Genomic DNA, 20,179 nt, shown 5'->3' with positions numbered 1-20,179 from the left:
CAACTGAACCAGGTGTCCAAATTAAAGACTAAAATCCAACATTTCAAAAGCTAAGAAACCTGTAAATTTGAAGAACAAATCAGTTAGTGACTTGGTGTGTAATATATGAATTTTAATGTAATAAAACAATTATGCCCAGCGCATGTCGTCTGCTCGCTCGTCGCTGCGACCAACGTCCCCTACTAATTCCTCCTCCATTAGAGCAGCCGCCCGCCGGCGCGCCGCTGTTGCACTTGGGCCGGTGCCGCGCAGCTCGGGGCTGGTCGGCTGGTGCGCCTCTGGCCTGGGTGGCTGCAGCTGCAGCTGCAGCGAGAGGCACGGCGTGCCCTTAGGGGCTGGGGTTCAAGCGCAGGCGTCGTGCGGTGCGGAGATGGCGGGCTCCAGCACAGGCGCAGGATCCACGCTCCAGCGGAGGCGGTGGGCGGTGGCACGGCAGACTGTGGAGGCGCGGCACGGCCCGGCACGAATTTTAGGGGTCGGCCCGAAATGGCCCGTTAACCCTCTTACATTTCAGCCCACATATGAGACACCTTGGTCAGCTGTCTTCTCCCCACGAATCTTATCCAATCGATGTCTCCAGAAACCACCAGATGCAGAAGCTCTCCGCCTCCGTCTCTGATAGTGCTAGCTTCCCTTCGTGCCTTCATCCTCCGCCTCCCTTTCCGTGCCTCGTCCCTCCCTGTTGCTGTTGCCTTGGCGCTCTCCTCCCATCCACAGGATGCTGATTGCTGGCTTGCAACTGCACGGCAAGTGGCGGCACACATGGGGCGAGCATGGCGAGCAGGGCGATGGTGCCGCGTACGAGGAAGGGACGACGAGGCCGAGCAGACAGTGGCAGCGTACAGGATCCGCTACAGCGAGCTGACGGCGGCGGCGACGAGCTAGCAGACGCCGCCCTCCAATCGGCTCTGCTTCTGCACCTCCGCCGCACACCCGTCCTCTTGCCTCCCCTGCTCCTCGCCTTCTCCCTCGTCTCCAATGAGTTAGTCACAAGATCCAAACCTTCGGTGAGGTCTCTCATCCCCACTTTCCTTCTCCGGTGGGCGGCGTCAACTGGCGCGGCAGCCTGCCGGCGGCAGCCTCCATCGAGCATACGGGCGGAGGACGGCACGGGCACGGCGAAGTCCACGTGCTTTTCGGGTCGGCCCGGCACGAAAATCGGTCCGTGGGCTCATGCCTGGGCCGAGAACGCGGCACGACGGGTAGCTTGGCACGGCCCGTTAGTATGGTCCTGCCGGGCCTGGCCCGATCAGTTTGTGCTCGGGCCAGCTCGGGCTTGGGCCGGGCCGCCCGAATAGCCATTTATAGATGCCACTGCTTCTTTGCTCGCCACCTACTAACCGGCAGTGCCGTGCCAAGCTACCCGTCGCGTTTTTTTATTTTTATATTTTTGGAAAATATTTTTTATAAAAATATATTTTTAATATCACAATTTATAGTTTTGTACCCCTACCGCCCGGCAAGGGACCTGCCGCCCGGCAGGGGGGCGGCAGGGATTTATATATAAATTAAAAAAAAATATTTGCGCGGAAGTCCTTGACGGGAGCTTGCCGCCCCCCTGCCGTCACTCCACTGGGCGGTGGGGGCCTGCCGCCCGGCAGGGGGGCGGCAGGCTCTCCCATACTGTATAAAAGGTTTCTCTCCCCCCTCCCCCCTCATTTGCTTCCCACGACATCCAGAGAGCGGGAGGGAGAGAGGAGGGGTTAGAGAGGGAGTTGTAACGGCGAAGCTCAGCCGCATTTTGGATCCTAACCGCAGGTAATAAATATTTCTCAACTTTCTCGATATAAATATTTTGTATGTTTAATTTTATAATTAGTGTATGCAGCAGTAATGATATTTTAGCGATTTAGGTAATGTTTTTAATATAATTTAGGTAGAATTAAGATTAGTTTTAGAAAAACCAATTAAGTTTACCAACAAATTTTGTGGTATTGATTAGTTGTTTAATACGAGAAAAAATTTCGAGAAATAGTCAGAAATTGTAGAAAATGATAGAAAAGTATATGAAACATTCAGATAAATTATAGAAATGTAGAAAAATTTAGAAAATGTTAGAAAAATATATTTATAAAAATATATTGTAAAAAAATTGTAGGAAATGCATGAAAATGTTAGAAAAGTTTATGAAAATTTAAGATAAATTGTAGAAAATGCAGAAAAATTTAGAAAATATTAGAAAAATATATTTATAAAAATATATTGTACAAAAATTGTAGGAAATGCAAGAAAATGTTAGAAAAGTTTATGAAAATTTAAGATAAATTGTAGAAAAATACAGAAAAATTGTAGAAAATGCAGAAAACTTATATTTTTTTGTGTTAGGTATGGCCGAAGATACGCCAGCTCTACTGGACGGAGTCATAGACTCGTCGCACCGGTCCTTCCTTGCAGTGGTTCAGCGCGTGAAACTTAACGTGCTGCGTCCACGTCCACCAGCGGAGTTTATTCCTGTTGACCCACGATGGGTGCCCAAGTGATAGGTCGTCGGATTATGTTTTTAAGAATACGTTTGTTTCGTATACGTTTCGTACATAATGTACTTACCTTTGATCGTTCGATTTTTCAGGTTTAGTGAGGCTGGTCTTCTTATTATAGGTCGTCTTGTTGAGAGTGGTTCAGTACAGCTGGACAGGTCCCTATTGACGGCTCTGGTTGATAGATGGAGGCCTGAGACAAACACCTTCCACCTCCCTTGTGGGGAGATGACACCGACCCTACAGGACGTTGCGATGCTGCTGGGTCTTTCTATCAGTGGGGATGCCGTAGGGCCTCGTGTCGTCCTGCCTATGTGGTTGGATGATCTAGAAGAGCGTTTTGCAAATATTGACATCGCGATTGATGTAGAAGAGCACCCAAAAGCAACAGGCCCTGCCAAGGCATGGATCCTCCAGTTCCAAGTACATACTTTGTTGTGTTACGATTAATGTTAGAGTTATGCTTTTGACTAGTGCAGTTATGATTTTATTTTATAATTGATCTCGTACTCATAAATGTTCATCTTTTCTATGCAGCCCGATAATTTGGCACATGATGCTGATGATGATAGCGTCACTGATCCCTTGAGGCATACCTGTTGTGGTTGTTTGGATACATAATGTTCAACAACTCACACGGGGCCTATGTGGATAGGGTGCTTGTGCCTTACGCACTGGAGATCGCAGAGGCAGCTGTGGAGGAAATGTCTCAATACAGTTGGGGTGCAGCGGTACTTGCAGCCACGTACCGTGGCCTCTGCAAGGCATCGGTGCAAAATAAGCACAATGCAATTCTTACAGGATGTCCAATTCTGCTACAGCTTTGGTCGTACGAGAGGATAGCAATTGGTCGCCCGCTTGTCGACCACTCACCGTATGAGCTGGATATGTACGGTGACACCGAGGACGATAGACCCATCATGGGGACTCTCTGGTACGCTCGTCAGGTACGGAAATGACTGCTACTCGTACTATTCTGTTGGCAATTCTGTTGCTTTGTTTTACCCTCTTTGTATTTCTTATTTGTACATATATTATTAATTTTGTGCAGAAGAGGTGGGCCCACGTACAGTCTCGTCGGGCATATCCTGAATTTGTGGCTGAGTTTGATCGGTTGACACCTGAAGACATCGTGTGGGAGCCCTACTCCGAGTTGGCTATAAACACTCGTGCACCGATCGGGATATTTTCGGTTTGCTTTCAGGACCAGGCCTTTTGGATGACAACTACAGCGTTGGTGTACGACCCTTCTCCAACATGTGGGTGACTAAATTGTTTTCAATATTTAGTTTATCGAGGACTGAGCAACCCTTCTCCAACATGTGGGTGACAAGGGTGCAGCCTTGGGTCGATGGCTGGGACCAGGCAGAGGAGAACGTGGCGCTTGCGACCCCTGCACACACGGAGGCTTCGTACAGGGCGTACCTGAGCTGGTACCAGCCTCAGACTCGTTGCCGCTTGATATATGCTGACATGCAACCACAGCCGCATGTTGCGACAGCACAGGATGGGTACGCACGATATAGGGATGAGGCATTAGCTGGGGCGGTGAGTCAAAGTTATCATCGCTTTTCAAATACTTTGGATTACAGTGTTAATGCCTTTCTTTTTCTTGCTTGCAGTTTGAAATGTGCAGGTTGATGGACTTAGATGCCAGGACGAATTTGATGAGGATTCGAGGGGGATCTATGATGGATAGGAATGAGCAAGAGTCGGCCTGGACCCGAGTTTCACAAAGAGCACATTCCATGCTTGAAGCCTTTGGTAGCCGGACATCGTACGATGACTCGTACGGTTCGTCTCAAGCCTCGACCTCGTTTTTTTGTGGTCCCACACAACAGCAGTCTTCCCAAGCACTTTATTGGTCTCAGCAGCATTATCCAGGTACGTGAGGATACTTACTAACTTGCTACTTTGAAGCCAACAATTAATTCTCAGTCCATACAGGTGATGCACACCCACCTTACCAACCTCACGGAGGGACTCAGTTTAGTACTATGGCACCAGCTGCAGAGATGTCATTTCAACCAACACAGGCACCACCACGACCTTTCGGTAGACATATAGTCAATATCTTAATTTCAATTAATTGTGGTATGAAGTCTAATTCCTTTTGTATTTACATATAGGATCACAACAGTTATATGATGCTGGACCTTCTTCGTATTATCCTACGGCGACAGCAGAAGGAACGCAACGTAAATACCTAATCTGTAGCCCGAATTTATCATGTGCTTCTTATTTCTATGAATATTTTAAATAATTTGAACGGTTTACAGGATCGCACCACCAGCTTCCTGATATGGGTCATTCCTCGTATCCACCACCATCAGATACGTATGATGAATATATACCAAAATATATGACTTATAAAACGATGATTAAGATATCTTAATTGCTACTGTATAGGGTCCACACAGGATACCTTTGAGGCGAACTTCGAAGATTGGAGTCGGTTATTTTCTACACCAAACCAGCAGGCCGATCCTACCTTCTAGACACCTATGGCCTCCGGACGTCCAGGTAGAGACGTAGGGCCTCCAGAGCGGCACACCTACTCTACAGACCACGTCCACGCTCAGTGTAAAAGAGGTTGACATGGCCGGGGTGACCGGGGTGGTTAGGAGGTGCTTCTGGCTGTTTCCGTATTTTTGTTATGGACATGTCGTCATGTTATACTTATTTCGTTCTCAGGCATCACCTATTTCGTTCTCATTTGCATATGTGTATGAATTGCTAACTTTTACTTTTCATATTTATATACTTTACTAATGCTTTTTATTTCTATCCAAAATATCTAAAACCACATCTAATGGCCCATTTTGCGGGGAGGGGAGCATGCCCCCGCGGCAGGCTCCCGCCGAGGGCTTCCGCGTAAATAATTTTTTTTAATTTACATATAAGTCCCTGTCGCCCTCTGCCGAGCGGTAGAGGTACAAAACTGTAAATTGTGATATTGAAAATATATTTTTGTAAAAAATATTTTGCAAAAATATAAAAGTAAAAAAAGACGCGCTACCCGTCGTGCCGCGTCCTAGTAGTGCTATTTCGGCAGTAGGTGGGGCAGCTGCCCCACCCTGGCGCATGGAAGCTCCGCGGATTTTTTTTTGGGGTGAGGATCACAGGAGATATCGTTGCTCTTTTTTTTTGAGGAAATAGCATTGCTCTTGGACTAGTAGGACGGGCCGGGCAGGCCAATAGTTCAGCATCCGGAGATCCGCCGCGCGCCTGCTGCTGCTCCGCAGCGCTGGCTCCTGCTAGTCCTTGCACTACGTGCGCAAGCGCAGCAGGCGACACGGATTCCCCCAAAATCACCTGCGCAGGAACAGATAAAGAACAAGGGGAAAGCAATACCGAAACCGAGATTTCAAACGTCAAATACTTGCTCAAAACTTCATGGATTCAAACGAAACTTCAACAGATCATCGTAGCAATCTAAGGTCTCGTTTGGTTTTCAATTAGCTATCACGTCGAATGTTCGGAAGTCAATTCGAATGTTCGGATTTCAATTTAATATAAAACTGCAATTAGAGCTCTAGACAAATTTATTACGTATAATTAATGTACAATTAGCAGATGGTTACTGTAGTAATTAGTGGCCAAATTATGAACTAATTAGACTTAATAGATTCGTCTCGTGATTAAGTCACGACTTATAAAATTAATTTTGTAATAAATCTATATTTAGGACTTTTAATTGGTGTTTAAACATGCGATGTAAGATTTATGACTTAAACTGAAAAAGGCAAAACAACGCCTAATATAGAAACACGTGACTAGCAACATGCGATCACGAGGGTTTACTGTATATAACGGTATATACAGTAGAGAGAGGCGAAAGGAGGGGCGGCTTCAGTTGCAGCAGGTGGTGCCGGTGGAGACGGCGGTCTTGCTCGCCTCCGACAGCCGCTTTGGCGTCGGGAGGTGGGGGAGACCGTCAAGCTCCGTCTGGCTAGGTAGTTTATGTCCTAGATTATCTAGGTTAGTGTTTCCGGGCGGCGGTGATGGTGAGGCGGCGGCGTCATCGGCGCTGTGGAATAAGTTTCTTCGGCCTCGTCCCTCTTGCAGCGGCGCTCACTCCGGCCCCGGTGTGAGGTCTGTGAGGGTGGAGCCTCTTGGATCTCACGTCTCTGCGGAGGCATCGATGCCGGGTTGCTCTTGTACAGGAGTTTGGTGCCGTCCGGCGCTTCGGTTGCTTCCCTGGGCGACCATGGTGACGGTGGTGGCGGTCTTGTTTTGCGCGTTGGGCGGAGCGGCTGTGGGTCCTGACGTGATGCGGATGGTGGATCTGGGAGTTCTTGCCGTCTTCTGACGACAAGCTCAGGTTCTGGATCATGGAGGTACGGGGCGCGTCCCCGGCGGACCTCAACAGCGTTCATCTTCTCGCCTTCTTGGGTGGGATGCTACTGCGGCTCTCAAAGCTTTCAAGCGATGGTGCCTGCCGTGGTTCTTGGGTGCGTGCTTCTCCGTCTGCCAGGTTTCGGCGTCGTCTTCTACGGCACCAGTTCCTGGCATTGGCGGCCGCCAGCGAGTCAGGCAGGCAGGCAGGGGTCCTCAAGGAGCTTTGTTGTATTTTTTCTTTTTGGGGGGCTCCTCTGCAAGTTCGGTAGGGACAGCTGGGGTCTGTATCCTGTGCGTATGTATGTACTAGTCTGTATGGGTGTCTTGTTTGTTTTCCTTAACTTTTAATACAGTCTGGTATTATCAAAAAATAGATCCAAAAAGAAGCTCGTAAAAAGGTCAAGAAACCATCACGAATGGAATGAAAAATCAAAGTGCCGTAACAAGAACACAAATTTGGGGAAAACTTAAAATCTGAACCAATTCGCGAGAGATTTGAAAGAATATTAAATCAAAAATGTTCACAAGTGTCCTAGCAACAAATCCCCTCAAGAAATCCGGCTCAAATCGCGGTCAAATGCGACAAACGAAAAATCTTTCAAAAATCACTTGAAAATAGCGAAAAAGAAAAACGCTCAGGATAAAATAAAAGGACACGAATTTGATCTTTCGATTACTCCATGAGATCTGATTACAAGCCACTCTTTAGCACACACAAAATTAAGATGGCAAAAGATCAAATCAAAGATTCCTCTCTCCCTCTCTTTCAAAACCTAGCTCTCACAAATAAGAGGACCTCGAGATGTAAAGAGATGGCTTCCCTCAAACAGCCCACTCTCTATATATAGACGCCTGGCAAAAGACCAAAACGCCCTTTCATTAAGCATACAACTCAAATACCCATTAGGGGTAAAACCATCCAACTTTTTACTGGACTACCAGACGGACACGCCGCCTTCACGACTCTGCTTCGCCTCGACGCAAACTTTGCGATGATGCCACGTTCCCTCCATCACCGCCATCCGGACGCACCTGACGCGCCCCCAGTTTTGATGCCCAAACCGGCAAACCTGCCATCTCCGATGTGGACGCGTGTCCAGCCTCCGCCAAGTTTTAACGCCTTCAAGTCTTTCGCACTCCCGCTGCACGGGCAGTCTACTCGAACTTACCATCGCCTTCCTCCTTGACTTGACCGATGCTGTCTCCATCACAATCTCGCCCTTCATGTACTCTTACTCTGATCGTGCATCATGTGGATCGCCCATGACTCTACCCGGACTCCTCGGGTCCCTCGGTGCCAAGCCTTCGCTTGTCCTTCACCATAGCATGATGCATCAACGCAAAGCTCTTGTTTGCCCGTCATCACCGCATGGTCCATCGCACCCAAGCTGGAGCTCGCCCTTCACCACGTGCCGTCGGCCATCACGTCGCATCCTACACCTGCACATCCAAGAGATACATCAAATCTACTCAACGTTGTCAATCACTCATCATCAAAGGGTGACCACCATTGGTTCTCAACAGGTGTGGAAAATTATTTTTGTAGTAATGCATCATGTTGAAATGTAGTAGCAAAATAAATTAATAAGTTTTACATGATAGAGTAACAAAGGATATACGGGGAAAGGGCCAAGTAATTTAAGTTTAGAAGTGCACACATAAGAGAGAAGTGCACACAAAATTATTTCATCACATATATACGGCCATGAAAGCCATATTACTGTTAGCTATCTAACAGTTCTTGAGGCGGCATTTCACGTTCTGGAATGCCGCCGGTGCAGCCATTCCCGCCGCCGGCGCGAGCTGCAGATTGAGCAGGCAGGAACCCTTCACCTTTGCATATGGCATAGCGATCCTTGTACGCCACTTGGCCCCTCAGCACCGGCTCCACCTGAAACGACCTCGTCCAGTTTTCGCTCTTGTACTTGGCGATGCCGGCGCTGCCAAGTCTCACTTTTCCGCTCAGGGGACCCCTGCTGACCAGTGTCGTCGTGCTGAGCATTTCTCCCATTTTGGCGAGCGGCGCGACGCAGAACTTCCGGTCGCTGAGGAAGAAGGCGGCCCTCAACGGCTCGGTGATCTTGAGTGTGATGGAACTGCCAAATTAAAACTTTAAATTAAGCGTAATGGTTGTCATTTGAACACATCGGGCGCATTAGCTTAATGACTTAATTTGGCGATCCCTTCTCAACCCACGGCCCGATCGAAATAACACCGGAAGTCCCACACGAAGACGGGCGCAGATGGTACAAGCACGACGAATACTTAAAAATACAATAACGCGACAATAATAGAAATAAGGGTCAGTTGGATCCATGCCACTCCAATTTCTTGAAATTGGATCTCATGTTGAAAATCACGCCATTGAGTGGCGTGATTTTCAACATGACACCCAATTTCACGGAGTTGTGGTGGCATGAATCGAATTTTCCCTAGAAATAATCATCACTTTTACAAAAGAGTTCAACTACAATAGTTTTACAAACCTGGTTCAAATACAAACATAAATTACAAGTGTTACAACTATCAACTAGAATTTACACCCAAACAACGACTACACTACACTGCTGCCCACTCACAGCCTAACACCACCGGTCAGACCGGTTAGCCATACCGGTCAGACCGGCCGAGGACTACCGGTCAGACCGGTCAGACCGGTCACAACAAAACAGAGAGACTGCACGCTCAGCCCGCAAGCGTGCAGCCCGCCAACGCCCTAGTCTAGGGGTCTCGCTCATCCACCTTCCACCCCTCTGCACTGCGGCAGATGAACTTGGCACTGCAGGGGCAGAAGTCAATGTCCTGGGCTCCTGAAATAATTTGGGTAGCAACAAACCTTGAGCAACTAATACTCAGCAAGACTTACCCGACCAGTGGGTATAACTTAGCCCACATATCTAGACATGCAAGACTTTTGGCTGGTGGTTATTTTGCATAAAAGCGACCAAATTAATTCCTTACTTTCAGTATTTTAGCCCCAGATTCTATACAAATTAACTCTATTCTAATATTTGCATGAATCAACTATATCAAACATGGTGGTGCAATCAACAATAATTCAAGGTGTTCATCATCATATGTATATAAATATACTCATCATCTCGTCATAACACTACGATGCGACATAGTGATCAAGGTGCTCATATCCGAGAGCGACTGACGGTGAATCGATTCGATTTAACCTTGCAAGGTGGACCTAACCAACACGGCACGCAAAAGCCCCGTCGGACCCCATGCACCAATCTTTCCCCTCCCCGCCTCGAACTACAGGAACCAGCCCAACGACATATAGTCAGCCGAGCCCTACGTGAGACCACCAAAAGTAAACATATGCGACCCCTTTCTCCGCGGCCACTCGACTCGCCCTAGGAGTTGGGTGCGGGTTCCTGTACTTTCGAAGCAAAGCAGTACTAGGCTTACCGGTTTCGACTACCTCCTACTCCTGATATGCGGTTAGTACAATTCAAACATGATCAGCAGGGCTAACAACGGTACGGTCTTTAACCGACTTAGACGGGACTAAGACACCCAGGAACCCTGTCCTGCTGCCATACCTACATTTCCTCATCATTCCCGTCCGGTCTCAATTCTCCATTCATTACATATCAAATTCAACAACTCATATACTGAAATATTAATATATCTTGTATCTCGCTAGTAACCGGAAATTACTCGACTTCTAATCATCCTATTTCTCACGAGTGACCAGAGATCACTCGTCTTCTACCGAGAACCATTAAGCATAGCACTTCTATCGTCCTATACATACTAGTATAACTCAAGGGAACCTAGGGATCATGCAACTAGGGTTCCAAATAATTCCTAAATCTAATGCACAAGTAGTAGAGACATATTTAGGTGTCATAAATTTGAAATAATAGGATGTGCACCGGGGCTTGCCTTGAGTCTGCTGCTCAGATTTGGGGTGAGTTGGGCCTTGGGCCAACTCCCCACGATCCTCCTGTGGCGGGGCTTGCCCCTGCGGCTCCTGTGGCTCCGCAACCACCTCGTATATCACTTCCTCCGCGGCGGCTGCTACACGTATGCATATGCATATGACATGAGAAAGGCATGCATGATTTATAAAAATTACAAGTGACCATTAACCACATTAATTTCTAACCATTTGCACCAACTAACCCCAATTCAACCCTCTCAGCTCTACTAGCACTAGTTAGACCGGTATACCAAACCGGTCAGACCGGTCTGGCCTGTGCGCGCCTCGATACCAAAAATCCATAGTATCCGAACGTATTCTCGGAGTATCCGGACTCCAAGTCCGGGGAATCCGGACCTAACTCTGGAATGTCTAGATCACCACAAACCCAGAGTATCCGATCCAATGGCCGGACTGTCCGGACCCCTACCGGTCAGACCGGTCCAACCCAGACCAAAAACCTAGGTTTCCTTGGCGCGGCGAAAATCGCCCACAAATTCTTAAACCCTTATAGGCACTAGTCCAGGGATACATTTAGACGTTTTTGACCAGAGAAAATCACCTAAGATCATCTAGAAAAGGAGATCGATTCATTCCTAGCTAGAGTACCTTGGATGAGTCCTTTTCATGCGAAGAACTTGAATCCACTGCTCCCCAAGGAGGGAATCGCGAAGAAGAAGCTTCCCCACGCCGATTTGATCCTTCCTAGGCCTTGGAATCAAATGGAAATGATGGATTGGGGATTTAGGGCTTTGGGGAGGGGGAGAGCTCGGGAGGGGCGAGCTGAGCACGATAGAGGCGAGTGAGTTGGTGAGAGAGAGAGAGAGTGATTTAAATGCTGCGGGCTCTAACAAAACGGTTGTCTCAGCCCCAACCGGTCAGACCGATTTCCCAGACCGGTCAGACCGGTCTGGCCGAGCTGACGGGAAGAGTTTTTGATTAGCGATTTGTCGCGTGAGTTAGAACTAATGACCATAATAAACTTTTAATTACAGGTGATTAATACCTGAAGTGTTACAATCCTACCCCCTAAAAGAAATCTCGTCCCGAGATTTAATGGAGTGCTAAATTGAAAAGATAGGAATTGGTGAGTACCTTGGTAGGTGTGCAGCAATTCAGGACATTTTGACTAGAGAAAGTCCTCCTTTTCCCAAGTAGCTTCCCGCTCGGAGTGGTTACTCCATTGCACCTTATAGAAGTTGCTAATGTGATTTCGAGTGACCCGGATCTTGAAATCAACAATTTTCACTGGGTGCTCGGGATATACAAGATCGGTCTCCAATTGTAGCCCCTCTATATCCACAATCTTGGTGGGAACACGGAGGCATTTTCTGAGCTGAGAGATATGGAATATATTATGAACCGCGGATAAGTGGGCAGGATGTTCCAGGTGGTATGCCACTGGTCCACACGGCTCAATAATAAGGAAAGGCCCAACATAGCGAGGTGCGAGCTTTCCCTTCACACCGAATTGTTGAACTCCTTTCATTGGAGATACCTGTAGATAGACATGATCGCCCACTTTAAACATGATCAATTAACGTTTCTTATCCGCGTAACTCTTTTGTCGGGATTTTGCAATCTTTAAATTTTCCTGAATAACCCGAACCTGCTCTTCTGCTTCATTCACCATATCAGGCCCAAAGAAAGTTCTTTCCCCAGCTTCTGACCAATTCAATGGCGTCCTACATTTCCGTCCATATAAGGCCTCAAAAGGGGCCATTCTGATGCTCTCTTGATAACTATTGTTATAAGCAAACTCGGCCAATGGCAATCACTCATCCCATTTTTGATTATAGGTGAGCACACATGTTCTAAGCATGTCCTCCAATATTTGATTTATCCTTTCTGTCTGGCCGTCAGTCTGGGGATGATAAGCCGAACTGCGAAGGAGCTGAGTGCCGAGGGTGGCGTGAAAGTGCTCCCAGAACCGAGCAATGAATTGAGCACCCCGGTCTGAAATGATTGTCTTTGGAATTCCATGCAGACGCACAATACGATCCAGATATAACTGGGCATATTGCTTCGCTGTATGTGTGGTCTTTACCGGCAGAAAATGCACGGTCTTGGTGAGACGATCCACAATAACCCATATCAAATCATACCCCTTAGAAGTTTTGGGTAAGCCGACAATGAAATCCATACTGATGTCCTCACACTTCCAGGAGGGAATACTCAGGGGCTGCAAAGGGCCGGCTGGTCTCAAGTGGCTCGCCTTAACCCTCCGATAGGTGTCACATTCTGACACATACCTAGCGATTTCCCGCTTCATCCTTGTCCACCAAAATCGCTGTTTCAGATCTTGATACATTTTGTTGCTGCCAGGATGGATAGAATACCTAGAGAGATGAACCTCATCAAGAATCTGCTTTCGAAGCTCCAGATCTTTAGGTACCACTAGTCGGTTCTTAAACCATAAAACACCCTCGTCATCTAGATGGAAACATGCCACTCGAGGGTCATTTTCTCCAAGCCTTTGCCTAATCTTTCCCATGCCAATATTATTTCTCTGAGCAGCAATAATTTGATCTCGCAGTGTTGGAGTGAGGGTAGTATTGGTAAGTGTACCCTCAGCTACCATAACCAGATTCAACTTCTCCATCTCTTGACATAGAGTTGCATACATAGGTGTTGCTGAGATGCAGTTGCAACTTGCCTTTCTGCTCAATGCATCTGCCATAACATTGGCCTTACCCGGGTGATAATGAATTTCCAGATCATAATCCTTAATCTACTCTAACCACCGCCTCTGGTGCAAATTGAGCTCACTCTGGCTAAAAATATACTTGAGACTCTTGTGGTCTGAGTATATATGAACAGGATTGCCCAGAAGGAAATGGCGCCAGATTTTTAATGCATGTACCACTGCTGCTAGTTCCAAATCATGAGTGGCATAATTCTCCTCATGTCGCCTGAGGGCTCTGGAAGGATAAGCAATCACCCTCTGGTCTTGCATGAGTACACAGCCGAGGCCCGTACCTGATGCATCACAATACACATCAAAAGGCCGGGTAATATCTGGCCGAGCGAGGACAGGGGCAGCCATCAGAAGCTTTCTCAAAGTCTGAAAAGCCTATTCACATTTGTCATCCCAAACAAACTTTACCCCTTTCTTAAGCAATTCCGTCATGGGCCTAGCAATTTTAGAGAACTCCGGTACAAACTGGCGATAATAGCCTGCTAGCCCAAGGAAACTCCGAATCTCTGAAACAGACTCTGGAGTCTTCCAATTCAATACATCTTGAATTTTGCTGGGGCACACAGAGATACCCGCCTCAGAAATAATATGGCCCAAGAACTGAACCTCCTTAAGACAGAAATCACATTTACTGAATTTAGCATATAACTTATGCTCTCTGAGACGCTAGAGAACAATGCGAAGATGCTCATCATGTTCTTTTTCATTCTTGGAATATATAAGAATGTCATCAATGAAAACCATGATAAACTTATCCAGTTCAGGCATGAATATCGAATTCATGAGGTACATGAAGTGAGCAGGGGTATTCGTCAGCCCAAATGACATAACCAGATACTCATAGAGCCCGTATCTGGTGGAGAAGGCCATCTTGGGAATATCCTCAGCTCTAATCTTTATCTGATGATAACCAGAGCAGAGGTCGATTTTTGAAAATACATTGGCCCCGAATAGCTGATCAAATAGAATATCAATTCTGGGAAGGGGATATTTGTTCTTGATTGTGACAGCATTCAAAAGCCTATAGTCCACACACAACCTAAGGCTTTGATCTTTCTTCTTAACAAAGAGCGGCGGAAAGCCCCAAGACGAAATGCTAGGACGAATATATCCCTTATCAAGCAATTCTTGTAATTGCTTCTTTAACTCAGTCAGCTCATTCGGTGGCATCCGATAAGGTCTTCGGGAAATTGGTGCTGTTCCCGCTTGCAATTCAATGGAAAACTCCACCTCACGATCATGTGGCATCCCATGCAAATCATCTGAAAAAACATCTGGGTATTCACATACCACTAGTATGTCCTCTAGCTTCTTGTCCTCGACAAGATTCACCGTATGGTTCAACGGTGTGGGGCTCATAAGACACAATGTCATAGAACCATGAATGGGAGAATTTACGTGCACCGCACGTGATGAGGTGTCCAGAATAATCCCATGAAATTTCATCCAATTCATACTGAGGATGATATCCACTTTCTGGGTTGGCAACATGATCAAATGGGTTGTAAATTTTTTTCCTTGAAGCCGTAGAGGCACTTGCTTGGTAGTCTGATTGGTTATCAATTGACCCCCGGGTGAATGAATATGATACGGCTTCGACATGTTTTCTACACCCAGCCCAAGTCTAGTAACACACTCTTTACTGATAAAGGTGTGAGATGCACCCGAGTCGAACAACACAGTAATAGGTTGATCATTTATGGAAAACATACCCGTCATCACTGGAGATCTCTCAGCAATACCCTCAAGGGTGGTGCAGTGCACTTGTCCCGGTTTGAAATGAGCCACTTGCTGCTTCTGACTCTGCTGATCGGACTGCTGGCCCTGCTTCGGTGGCATCTGGCAGTTGCGTGCGAAATGTCCAGGCTGCCCACAGTTGTAGCACGAGAATAAATTGGGGCGCATAACCGGCTGCTGCACCCATACCTTCTGCATACCCTGCTGAGGAACAGGAGGCCTGGCTATCCCCTATGACGATGTGTACTGAGGGGGCCTGTATCCCCACTACTACTGTGGCTGGTGCTGAAAAGGGGCTCTCTGTGGGCCCGACTGTACCAAACGGAACCTCTGAGGAGCACTGCTCGAAGATCCCACTGCCGGCGTCTTTCTCTTCTTCTCCGCCTTATGAGCCAAGTGGGCATTCTCCTGAATGATAGCCCCATTGACTAGCTCACTGAATGTGTCAAATTTGATCATGACCAGGCGATCCTGGAGCTTGCTGCTAAGCCCTTGCCGGAAGCACGCCTGCTTCTTTTCATCAGTGTCTACGTGGTACCCCGCATACTGTGACAAAGTGTTGAAGACCTGAGAATACTGTAGCACACAGTTATTACCCTGCTTTTGGGCCAAGAACTCTGTGAGTTTTCTTCTGATCACCCCTGCTGGGATGTGATGCGCCTTGAATGCTTCTCTAAATTATGCCCAGGTGAACCGGATACCTTCAGGGAACATGGCCACGTGATTGTCCCACCAGGTACGTGCGGGACCCCTGAGCTGCTGAGCTGCAAACCCTGCCTTGTCCCCATCATTGTACGGGTGCAGAGTGAACTTGGACTCGATGGTCCGGAGCCAACTATCTGCTTCTTGTGGCTCATCTGCTTTGTGGAACAGTGGCGGTTGAGTGCTTACAAACTGCTCATATCCAGGGACAACAGACTGGTGGTGATGCTCATGCCGCTGCGCTCTGCCTTGCTCAACAATCTCCCGGAGGAGTGCCGTCTGCTCGTCGCGTCCGGTGAGCATGACCGCAATGGCCTGTGCCAAATCAGGAGGGTTCAGGGGGTGCTGCCATTCCGAATCATGGAAGGAATCGCAGGAAACAAATCATTTGAACACAACTGAGAGGCCTCTGTCTGTGCTCAACTGGTCAGACCGGTGCAACGGACCGGTCAGCATGGCGCTGTGTGGCTGAACGTGGACCAACCGGTCAGACCGGTAGCCAAGACCGGTCGCCATTGTTGATGCTCCTTAGCGCCCCAATTTGTATACCACAAGTGCACGGATCGTGTAGCTTTTCCCTTAGAGTATTCCCCAAGGTTTATCAATCTACGGAACCAAAGATACAAGAAATAATCTACTAACATAGAGAATCCTTTGTGTTGAGATGGTGTAAAACGAATCTAATCTACTAAAATCGGCAAACACCGAAGGTAGCAAGAGAAAGTTAGAGATAACCAATCTAGATCACCTAGATCATGCATATGTTGTAGTTCCAGCTAGATGAAGTGAAGAAAAGTAGATGTGAATCTCAATGAAAAGCTTCTTTAAACCGAAAATCTCCAATCCGATCCCTCGATACTCCGCCTACTCTGTGGAGACGGCTTGTCACGACGCCCCCCTTTTGAACGAAATACCCTGAAGCAAGTCGAACCCCCTTTGGTAGTTCCGCCATGAACCTCTAGCCACCATGACTACAAGATCATGCTAAACGATCTATCTCGATAATAGATCTAGGATGAAGCAAACCCAAATAAAAGAACGAAATCGAAAGAGAGAACATGGTCGCTAAACATTCGGAATCACAAATAACTTCACCATGAATGATTGTACATCACAAGATCACAACCGGGGCCCTACCTTGATCTTGATGATCCTAGCTCCAGAACTCCGATGTGGTCTTCCTTGCAAGGTTCCCATGTCGGCTAGGGAAAACCCTAGACAACCAGCATGACCCTCGGCTCTCCGAGAGGTGTCCCTCTATCTTCTCTGCTCCTTGGCGTCGTCTCCCGAATTGATCTCTCTGTGAACCTTGAGGAAGGGTCTTTAAATAGCCTCAGGAAACCCTAGGCAAAAGAGGAGGCCGAACTGACCTAAAAAAGGGCTGGGCCAGCCGGCCTGGCTCATTCCTTCGCCGTCTCGTGTCTTTCTTTCTCCCTAAGTCTCCTAGAATCTTCTAGAGCTTATGCCTTTCATGATTGCACCCCATTAGACGTTGTTATCTTCGAGATTTCTTTGAGGAAAAGGATAGAATGGAAAATCCTTCCTTAAATATCTCTTTGCTTTAATTAGCCCCGAAGTATCTTGATCTTATCTTGTGGGCTTTGTCCTTTGGGCTTCATTGGAGGGTGGATGTGCATGAACGGGCCTCTAATCATCATGGCCTTCGATCCTTTGTTCGGGCTTTGGCCTTCGTCTTTCTTTGTGTCATCGCGTGATCGTGGGCCTCGTAATTTCATGCTCCAAAATTGGTCAAAAACCCTGCAAAAACGAAGTACCTCCAAAATATATGTGCAAACGCGAAAACGACCAATAATTGGGCCGAGGTTAGGATGGTTAGTGATTCTGATATTAAATTCATGCCATTATCAAAGTTAAACAGGGGATAAAATGGATACTTAAGGAGCGCCAACATTCCCCCTATGCTTAAACCTTGCTCGTCCTCGAGTAAGTCTTTGATAAAAATCAGCGCTGCCTTTCAGTGTCCAATCCCTGCACTCGATCATACACGAGAAAACACAATGCTCCCAAAATATTTTGCAGTTAATAGTTCAAGTTGTAACCAACTTTTTCAATGTGGAAGGTAGATACAAGTTAAATGCTTCCCCACAATTATTAAGCACATGCTCTCAAAATTAAACAAGTCTCAGAATTAAGAAAGTAAGTTCCATAAGTAATGCTAAACCAAGATCAATAATTTAAACCTCATTGCAATTTGCTCATGGAAACTCTCAGCTCATCTTGTCTCTCAAACTTGCTAGAACTACCTCCTTTCTTTCTCTCATATGTATGTGTGAGGCTTTATTTGGAGCTCTGGAAAGGTTAGTCCTAATAAAAGATATTATAATCAAGATATTATCAAAACAAGAAATACTTCTCATGGGTTTACCGAGACTCATCAAAAAGACCATTGGAAAATAATTTCTTTGTGGAGAGGGAGAGAATGGAACACACACTTTGGATGGTGGACATGTGCAAATGGCAACGGTTGATCCCAAGGCACAGCTGAAGTCCTTGTTATCGGATTGCACATGGTTGGAATAATTGAGTATAGAATATTCTTCAAAGTACCTGGAGTTTAATGAAGCTAAAGGAACCGAGGAGCTTTTCATCATCATTCATTTTTTTCTTTTTTTCTTTTTTTCCTCTTTTTTTCTTTCTTTTTTTCTTTCCTCAGAACCGTTGGCAACACAATGCATTTACTCCACCTCCCCCCATGCTTGAACGTTTGCTTGTCCTCAAGCAATGAAGTGATGATAATTTGATGGAGTGAGTGCACAAAACCTTTATCAATTCTCTGGACTCCACTTTGGAATTCAATGGGGCATCTCCTCGTAAAAGATTGAAGCTAACAGAGGAAGAAAAAGGGCAAGCCGGCCGGCCAGCCTACTGCCTGTAGGCCTCCACTTCTTCTGATTTTTCTGCTACGAACTCTTTGATGCTTCCCAAGCTTATGTTTTACTGAATGTTGCTCTTGATTCCACTATTTTGCCGTCGAAATAATAATATATACTCAATATATAGGTTGTAGTCAAGGAGGTGTTTCACAAAAAGATGTTTTTGGTTAAGGGTGGATATCCATCGAGGTTTGCGATGTTCTCGGTGTAGAAACTCACAATGCATGGATAGAATGACTAGCAAAAGAGAGGTACACAAAAATATGGAATGGTCAGCTTCGTAGTCTCGTACCAAAGAAGATAATTCCTGAATTAATTCACCTGAAAATAATTCTTGCTCTATGGTTTGTTATGATATATCATTTAGGCTTGTAGAAGGGTAGAGCAATTGCAAAAGGTATCATTGACAAGGTTAGCTCAAAATTAAATCCAAAATAAAATTTCCTTGGCAAGCTTAAGTAAGAGAGCAAGAATAAAAGATATGGGTCTTAATTTATCATAACCTCCACAATTGAATTAGCCGGCATTTATTTAATTTTCAGATCATGTTAGAGAGAGCATTAGTTTAATCATGCATAAACCAAGCACAAGAAAGTAGACAAAGCGGCAACGATCATCATATTTTAATATGGCACAAACTTTCTATCATCATCGCTAACCATAGCTTTAAAGCATGGGTGATGCATTTATTTATCATGGTGATGAAAGCAAAATAAAACAATTTGCACACATGCTGAAAAATAAAAACAGAAAATTGCTACGCACACACAAACTTGCACACATGCTGAAAATAAATGAAAAGAAATAGAAAAATCCAATTCACACGTGCGAGCATTTTATTCATGGTCTTGCCGTCGATCACTCTCCTTGATTGGCTCTTGCGTTGTATCCTTGGTCATAATACTGCTAAAATGCTCCTCCATTAAATTGTTCCTGTGGCGCTAGGCCTAGAAGTCCCATTTGATATGCAATTCCCGTGGTTCCATCTTCTAGTTGGGTTGTATGCCTCCGGATGGCGTCTATATCTTCCATGTTTCTTCTTGCATAGGAACCCATGATTCTCATTCCTTGTTCTGGTTGAGGGAGGTCAAAATATTGTGCTCCAAATGACGGGTCGGGCATCTCTCCTTGGTATGACGAGGGTGGGTAGCCGTAGTTGCTAAATGGTGGGGGCGCCAATGCAGCATGCCCCCATGCTTGATCTTGGTTTCCTTCCCATTGACTCGTCCATCCTTGTGGGTATCCTTGTCCACTTGATGCACCTTGAAATTCATTCTTCCAATAAGCGGAACTTGGCGGTGGAAGGTTTACTTCCCAGTCTTCTTGTTGTGTCGATGCCGATGTTCCTTCAATTAACCTTCCACTTTTTGATTTTTTCACCTTTTTTCCAATA

General features: G+C 46.3%; 2 long non-coding RNA genes across 2 annotated transcripts; both read left to right on the top strand.

Annotated features, from left to right (window-relative positions):
• The first annotated feature begins 572 nt into the window (after positions 1 to 572).
• Positions 573 to 3,068, top strand: LOC120672231. Its single transcript, XR_005674013.1, has 3 exons — positions 573 to 1,758; positions 2,599 to 2,900; positions 3,015 to 3,068. It is a non-coding gene; the product is annotated as an uncharacterized LOC120672231 (long non-coding RNA).
• A 293-nt stretch (positions 3,069 to 3,361) lies between these two features.
• Positions 3,362 to 4,157, top strand: LOC120675851. Its single transcript, XR_005675518.1, has 3 exons — positions 3,362 to 3,424; positions 3,529 to 4,025; positions 4,100 to 4,157. It is a non-coding gene; the product is annotated as an uncharacterized LOC120675851 (long non-coding RNA).
• The last annotated feature ends 16,022 nt before the right edge of the window (positions 4,158 to 20,179 follow it).

This window comes from Panicum virgatum, chromosome 5N (genome assembly GCF_016808335.1).
Source record: "Panicum virgatum strain AP13 chromosome 5N, P.virgatum_v5, whole genome shotgun sequence".
Lineage (NCBI taxonomy): Eukaryota > Viridiplantae > Streptophyta > Magnoliopsida > Poales > Poaceae > Panicum > Panicum virgatum.
Note: the sequence above shows the minus strand (reverse complement) of the source record. Positions and strands in the feature narration are given on the sequence as shown.